Source organism: Triticum dicoccoides, chromosome 1A, assembly GCF_002162155.2.
Source record: "Triticum dicoccoides isolate Atlit2015 ecotype Zavitan chromosome 1A, WEW_v2.0, whole genome shotgun sequence".
Lineage (NCBI taxonomy): Eukaryota > Viridiplantae > Streptophyta > Magnoliopsida > Poales > Poaceae > Triticum > Triticum dicoccoides.
Genome location: NC_041380.1, coordinates 601,321,663 through 601,329,730, shown reverse-complemented (window position 1 = coordinate 601,329,730; position 8,068 = coordinate 601,321,663).

Sequence of the window (8,068 nt, the reverse complement as noted above, 5' to 3'; positions counted from 1 at the left end):
GAAATCCTTTTGTAGTACTTTTATTATGATCTAACTGTTGAATTTTGTTTCTGGAGAATAAAATTGGTTTTCAATACTGTGCGTCCTCTTTTGATTTGTTCAAATGTCATGCAGACACTACAATTGACTGATTTGAATAACGTCAAAGGGAATTTCTGCATGTGTATATACTATTGTTTCATGTCTTGACTTCTTCTCGAGAATAAAATTGGTTTCCAATACTGTACTGGGATCCTCTTTGATGTGTTCAAATGTTATGCGGGCACTATAATTGACTGATTTGAGTAACGATGTTGAAGGGAATTGGTGCATGTCCATATACTGACTGTTCCATGTCTTAAGTTAATAAGAAACGCTATCGCCATTTAATTTTAGATTGCGATGTGCCCTCCAGTGGCACCATTTGTCGTAGCAACTATACAAGGCAACCCCTAATTCTCTTGCTGCTTTTCTGAAAAAGGTGTGGTAGTCACTGAAATCCTATACACACTTCCCAAAATAAATGAAGTTATTGATATTTCACAATGATAGGTTTTCTTGCATGCTTCTAGTGGACAGATTATAAACAGGTGCCAATTGGTCACCGAGATAACTCAATAAATTTCTGAATGATGTGTTAGCGCAACTCTAAACATTTTCACAGTTTTCGTTTCTTATGAAGATAACTTCTGACACACGCATCAACATGATGGTATATGAAAATTAGTGTTTCTAAGTTAAGCCAGAATGAATAATTCCTCTATACTCTTCTCTCTGTAAGCCAATTTTCCTATTTCACTACTGTGCCATAGGTGGGATAAGCACTACAAAAACGAGGCCTACTCTAAGCAAGTGAAAATATTGTTTTTTTTTTGGGTTTGCACACTACCATAAACAATGTTGTTACAGAACACCTGATAGAAATAGTGAGTTTCACCTGAGCCCTTTATTCTGAATTTATTATTTTCGCCAGTGTAAGTTGAAATTCACGTGCAAACTGGCGGGTGGACCGTATGAGCCAACGCTGGAAATTTACATGAAAATTGGTGTATCAATGGTAGCGGAGCCTATCCTGGTCCCAACATTATATTTTGTCGGATAAGCTCTCCGAGTGCACTGTCAAAGACCAATAGTACATCTGAGTTATTGAGGTTAACGCATATTATTAGTCTCTTTTCTTACTCAGCAATGTCAATGGTGATGGCGATGGATACACTACCGGACTCGCCGCCTATGCCGACGGCCTAGATCTATGCCTACGGCTGCTGTCGGCATAGTCCTGTTGGCATAGCTCACGTCAGCGTAGTCTTGTCAGACCGTCGGCATAGTTTAGCCCCTATGCCGATGGCTCCCGCTCGGCCGTCGGCATAGTTTAACCGTTGGCAGTGTTTTCTGCCCGACGGCAACGGACGGCGCCGTCAAAAGCGCTGACAAATCACGGGAAGCCACGTGGCGTAGCCGTCGGCATAGGTGGAAATCTATGTTGACGGCTTGGTCGTCGGCATAGCTACGCCACGTGGCTTCCCCTAGTGCCTCCTGGCTGCAGAGCTATGCCTACGGCAAAGCCGTCGGCATAGATGAAAATCTATGCTGACGGCTTTGCCGTAGGCATAGCCCTGCCACATGGCACGCCCTGGGAAGCCCATCGCGCATCTATACCGCCGGCTTTGCCGTAGGCATAGATTTTTTTTTTATTTTCCCTGTTTTCTCTTTTTCAATTCATTTTGACAGCATTTCAAAGCAGAAAATATGGGATTATGCAGAAATATGACAGCTCATCATCTAAACATACTCAAGTTCATCATCATCATTTAAACATACTCAAGTTCATCATCTAAAGATCATCACCGGCGAAAGTTCATGAACATAAGTAGTTGAAGACATGAAACATCATTTCAAAGCACAAACTAACAAGTAGGAACATGAAAGGTATGGCATGACGACCACATGCACGGGTATCATCATCGACATTAAGCAAGACCACCTCCGCCAAAACCACCACCGTCAAGACCACCTCCGCCAAAACCGCCACCGCCAAGACCACCACCACTCTGCCAGATCGGAGTGACTGGGGTCGACGAAGCAGGAGTCGAGCCACCGGTCCCCTACATTTTGAGAGAAGATTCTAACGGTAAATATGATATGATAGTGTTGAATGAACGAGAACTAGTTTGTCAGTAGTTAGGCAAATGTACTAACCGGACTATCACTGCCTAGTGCCACCCATTCATCGAACGTGGGCACGTGTGGGGGTTCTCCCGCATGTGGTGGTGGGGGTCCCATTTGTGGTGGATCCGTGCGGTTACTCCAAGACGCCAACATAGCCTGGATGTTAGTTAAACAAGCAAATTAGAAGGTCAGAAGGAACGAAAGTGCAAAAATTTAGCTTGATTTTAAGAGGGCAAAACTAACGGTCATCATCTGACGGTTGTAATCATCGTTTGCCTTCACTCGTTGCAAGTACTCCCGCACCTCGAGATTCCTATGCTCGACAAAGGCCTTATATGCCTACATAATTTAGGTTGTTTCTAAGTGAGCAATGCTGAAAATAAACTGAGAATGTTAGAGAGAAAGAAGATAAAGGGGGAGTACTTACAGCATGCTGGCGGGCTAAGAGAGGTTGCGAACGCCCCGTACTCTCTGACGGGCTCGGGTTGGTAGCTCGAAGCCGTGTGTACGAGACCGAATGAGTGATCAAGCCATCGAAACCGGATACCGGCCATGTGGCTTCCCCTGGATGGCCACCACCGCCGTGTCGTCGATCTGAGACTGGGCGACCTCAGGAACAGGAACATCTGGATGCAACTTCTGAAAGTTCTGAGTGTAAGACTCCAGGTGCTCCTTGGTCTTGCCGTAGTACTGGCTCTCGCCGTCCTTGCGATCACTCCGCTCATGGGCCAGCTTCCATGACTCAATGTCTGAGAGCGGCCTCTTCAACTTGTCCTCCTGCAACGTCAAACAGAAGTTAGCCATACATAAGAACATGACGGTAAATAAGAACAAAAATGCATCATGCATATCGATATACCTTCATGGCCTTGAAGCCCCAGTGGTTCCTATTTCCTTGGCCGTGTGTCCCGTCTTTTCCACGGTTAGCCCGGGCCTTACTGCTCTTGGCAGCAAACTCTGCATCGTCGCTGAGCCACCTATCCACCAAACTCGCCCATCCGTCATCCCTTCCATGGCACCAACGAGGAACAACCTATGCAAATCTTGGAAGCATGACATGTGAGCATGAAACATATAGTTGACTGCTTGAAACAATGAAAAATAAGTAATAGTTACCTTCACGAACTGCTCCCTGCTCAAGGTAAGTTGTTGCCTCCGCGCTTGAGTTTTGGTCATCTTTTGGTGCAGGTAGATGTGGTAGTACTGCGAGACGGCAACCCAGCGCACCTCGTACTGCAACTGACGAGCTTTCTTCTTCGTAGCCGCAAGCAAGACCACGCCGGCTCTGGCCTTGTGCTCGTCAAGAACTCTATAGAGTTGCTGCAATCATGCATAAACCAGAAGCAAACAAGGCATGCGTTGAGTGATTCAATGATAAACTATGAACGAAAATGAAGACAAGTGATTCAAAAGAGAACTTACCCAAAATTTGGTGATCACGGCCTTAGCGGTCGTCCCGTACTCCGCGTGGCTGTAAGCCTCGTAGTGGGCCCAGCTCGTGGCCAAAACCCGCAGCTGTGGGTCCCTGTCTGGCGGCGGGCAGAATAGGCCCGGCCAAAACTCCTTCAACAGGACAGTGATAAGGCCGTTCGGTTTACGACCCTTTCCGCGAAGGATCCAGTTACTGCAAAAGAATTAAAGGATTGCCATGTGTACAATAAAAAAATGTTGTCATGTGTTGAAAATATGATTGAGAGGCACTTACTCTGTGCCCGCAGGTTTAATGAGCCACTTGTGCGCCTCGATAGAAGGTGGTGTAGGCACTCCGGCAGTACCATGCAGCCACCCCTGTGGAGCACCCGGTGGCAAGTCACCCCCACAACTCGGGGTCAACCTCCCCTTCACCACCCTCCTCGCCCTCCTCCTCACCCTCCTCCTCGGCCTCCTCCTCCTCGCCATCAGGAACATACTCCTCCTCCTCAGACTCAGAAGGTGCCTCAGTATAGGAGGGCATCGAAGAAGACCCTCCTATTTCGGACACGACCCAGTGTTTTTTGCCCCGGCTGCCTCTCCCCCCACCTACTCCTCCTCTAGGGGCTCTCCCCCACCCCCTCCTCCTCTAGGGTCTCCTTCCCCGACCCCTCCACCTCCCTGTGAGGTGTCATCCTCGCGTAGTCGGGAGGGAACCTTGTGGGCTCGTCCACTCCGAGTAAGTCCTTTGAATTTACTGAGGAAACTGGCGCCGCTGGACTTGCCCATGATTAGCAAACCTACATTGAGAAGAGAATAAACAATTAGTAAGGATATCAAATAAACAAGCATGCACGAAAAACATTAATAACAGAAGAGCACATTAAGCATACTATTGTAATGATCATTAAAAGAACTTACATTTTCTAGAACCCATATGAATCATCACTATTGTAATCTATTTGTCGACCGGTCTCATCATCACTATCACGCATATCTTCTTCGTTGTCTGACGGAGGTGGAGGCTCTTCCTCATCGTCAGTGTCTTCATTTAACTTTTCAAGCATAATTATGTCTTTTTGATTCACAACTGCCTCACCATCAATCCGTGCATCGTCGTCATTTGGGTCCAGGTCAACATAACCCAAGTCATCATCCTCGTTGTTTCGGACCACGTCATCATGTTCCTCTTGAAAGAACACTCCCTCGTATATCATGGGGTTTATGTTGTAGTAATCATCATCGTTCGGGTCGGGTAGCTTACCATGTGGCGACACCTTGAACACAACTTCCCAACCCTTTAGGTACTCTTTCTGGCATGGGTAAGGCAGATAATATACTTGTGTGGCCTGGGTAGCGGCGATAAAGAGATCAGCTCCGGCATAGACGGTTGATGGTTTAACTTCAACTAAACCAACAGAAGGCGTATGTCTCAGACCCTTTTTGGGGTCGAACCATCGACATTTGAACATAATGAGACTTAGGGGGTTCGCGGCCACGTTTGAATGTAAGCTCGTATATTTTTCCTACCCTTCCGTAGTAATCTACTTTATTATCTCCCTAAGTGAAGACTCCGCTATTTATGGTTTTGGGATCAGGCCGACTGTTCTGGTGCTCCTCCGTATGGAAGCGATACCCATTCACATCATACTTTTGGCATGTCATGACAACAGGGTCAAAACCCATGGAAACCCATCTCAATTCTTCATCCATTGATTTGCTCGGATAATTTCCCTACAAGTTTAGTTGAAATTATAGGGTGCATGAGTTTAATTGGAATTGTACGGTGAAATAGGTAATAGGGAAGTGTGAAAAATTACTTTCTCCATGAACCACACAACAAAATATTTCCTTCCATCAGCACCCTTTCGGAGAAGAGCAAGTGCCTCCGCTTCAGTAGGAGGCAGCATTCCCGTCCACTCTTCATCAACGAATCGACTACAATAAGAAAAGCGATATAAGAACTAGGCAAAGTGAACATAACAAATTGACTAAAAGAATGATGCAAAGGTATTACCTCATCGAGTCATGCTCAACTTCCTTGATGTTGTGCAAGATATAGAACATGGCATCCTCCCACTCATCTCGTGGCATGAGATAAGGTGTCGAGCATCCAGCTCTGCCACCTTGCCCGATGAATAGAGGCAACTTGGGTTTATACTTGGGTTCTTCTGTATTGTATCGAGACACCTTATTGTGCAACGTGGGAACATGGTCCGGATAGTAGGCTGTCCTGAGGTTTGCCACCTCCTCTAAGATAACTGCCTCAACTATGGAAGCTTCAATCTTAGCTTTGTTTCCACATTTCTGTCTCAGATGCTTGTTCTGTCTCTCAGGGCCGTACTGCCAACAATTCTGCACAGGGCCCCCCAACAATACCTCGTTTGCGAGGTGCAACATGAGATGTGTCATCAGAGTAAAGAAGCCTGGCGGGAAGATCTTCTCTAGCTTGCATATCGACTCCAGCGCCTTCTTATGCATTTCTTTTATCTTCTCAGGACACACTTCTTTAGCACAAAGCGTGCAGAAGAAATGGCTTAACTCCGCAAGCACACGACAGACATGCTCGGGAACATAGCCCCGAACCATCACCAGCATAATCCGCTCAATCCATACATGATAGTCATGACTCTTGAGCCTGGTCACTTTGCCGGTTGAAAGATTGACCCCCTCACTTATATTCGACGCATAACCATCAGTGAACTTCACGACGTGTTTCAGCCACTTCAATGCCTCCATCTTATGATCCTTTTTAAGTACGAAGTCAGCATCTGGCTTGAACCAAGATTTTTGACTGCCTGTGGGAGGTTGCATGTGTAGAGGTGGTCTATCACAAATATTCTGTTGATCGACTATAGCATTAACATTATCCTTTGTCTTATCAGGAATGTTGAGGATCGCGCAAAAAAGGAACTCTGCGACATTCTTTTCGGTGTGCATCACGTCGATGTTGTATGGAAGTTTGAGGTCCTTAAAATAGGGAAGCTGCGTGAAGGGGGTAATGTGAGTCTAGTTGTGCGTCTCACCATAAGCTTCAAAACTTTTTTCCCTTTCCCTTTACCTTTTCCTTTGACCTCGCCCTCGTCTTTGCCTTTGCCTTTGCCTTTGCCTTTGACTTTGCCTTTGCCTTTCCCTTCACCGGCAGGCTTAAGACCTTTCAGCTGAGTAAGCACATCCTCACCAGAAAACGTTGGAATCTCGTTTACTTCATGGACAACTTTGCCTTTTGTGAAGTTCTTCTTGTCTTCCCTATCAGGATGGTCTGGAGGGAGGAACTGTCGATGCAGGTCAAAGGCAACATACTTGCCACCCTTCTTCAGCCAAATAAAAATCAAGGCCTGCATGCACACTGGGCAAGGCATCTTTCCACTTGTACACCATCCGTAGAACAGGGCATAGCCGGGAAAGTCATGCATGCAATATTGTAGCCAAACTCTCATCAAGAAATTTTTCTACAGATGCCAGTCGTATGTCAACCTCGGGAAGTACCAAGAATGGTGCAAATCATCCACCAACGGCTGCATAAACACACTCAAATTCTTCCCCGGATATTCAGGCCCCGGAATTATAAGTGACAGAAACATAGTCTTGCGTTGCATTATGGCGTCAGGAGGGAGATTGAGCGGAATAACAAATACGGGCCAATAGTTGTATGGATTAGACGACATACCATATGGATTGAACCCATCACTTGTTATAGCAATTCTGACGTTCCCAGCCTCGGCTGCTTCCTCCGGATACTCTATATCGAATGACTTCCATGCTTCACCTTCTGATGGATGTACAATTTTTTTGGATTGTACATTTTCCCTTCCTTGTGCCACTTCATCATTTTGGCAGACTCCTCGATGATGAAAAGGCGCTGCAGTCTTTTTATAAAATCAAGATACCGAAGAACCTTCATAGGGATTTTTAGCTGCTGCTTCTGACCATGCTCATCGACCACCTCAATATACCGAGAGGAACCACACTTCCTACAGTAGTTGTCATCCGCATACTCATGCGTAAACAAAAGGCAATTCTTTGGACAAACATGTATTTTCTCATAATCCATGGAGAGCGCCTTCATGATTTTCTTTGTAGCGTACATGGTTTTCGGCAGTTCATGGCCCTGAGGAAGGCTGTTAGCCCATACTCCCAAAAATGCTTCGAAGCAACCTCGGCTATAGCCGTACTCAGCCTTGACTGCCATCTGTTGCGAGATGGCATCCAGCACAGACAGCTTGGCACCCTCATAAAGAGGTTTCTTTGACGAGGCCAAGATATCCAGGAAGGCCTTTGTGGTTTCCTCCGGCTCCTCCGGTACATTCGCTGAATGTGAAGGAGGTGTCGGCTGTGCAGCAAAGACATCATCTAGCATGTCTCTAACCCCCATCGTCCTCATAAACAGTGACGCGTTGTCGTATCACCTCCTCTCTACCACAGTCCCGCTGGGCAAAGTTTATCGGCATATTAAAGTTGGGCATAAATCCATGCGTGCGAAGGTGCTTAGTCATCTCACTCTTATTTC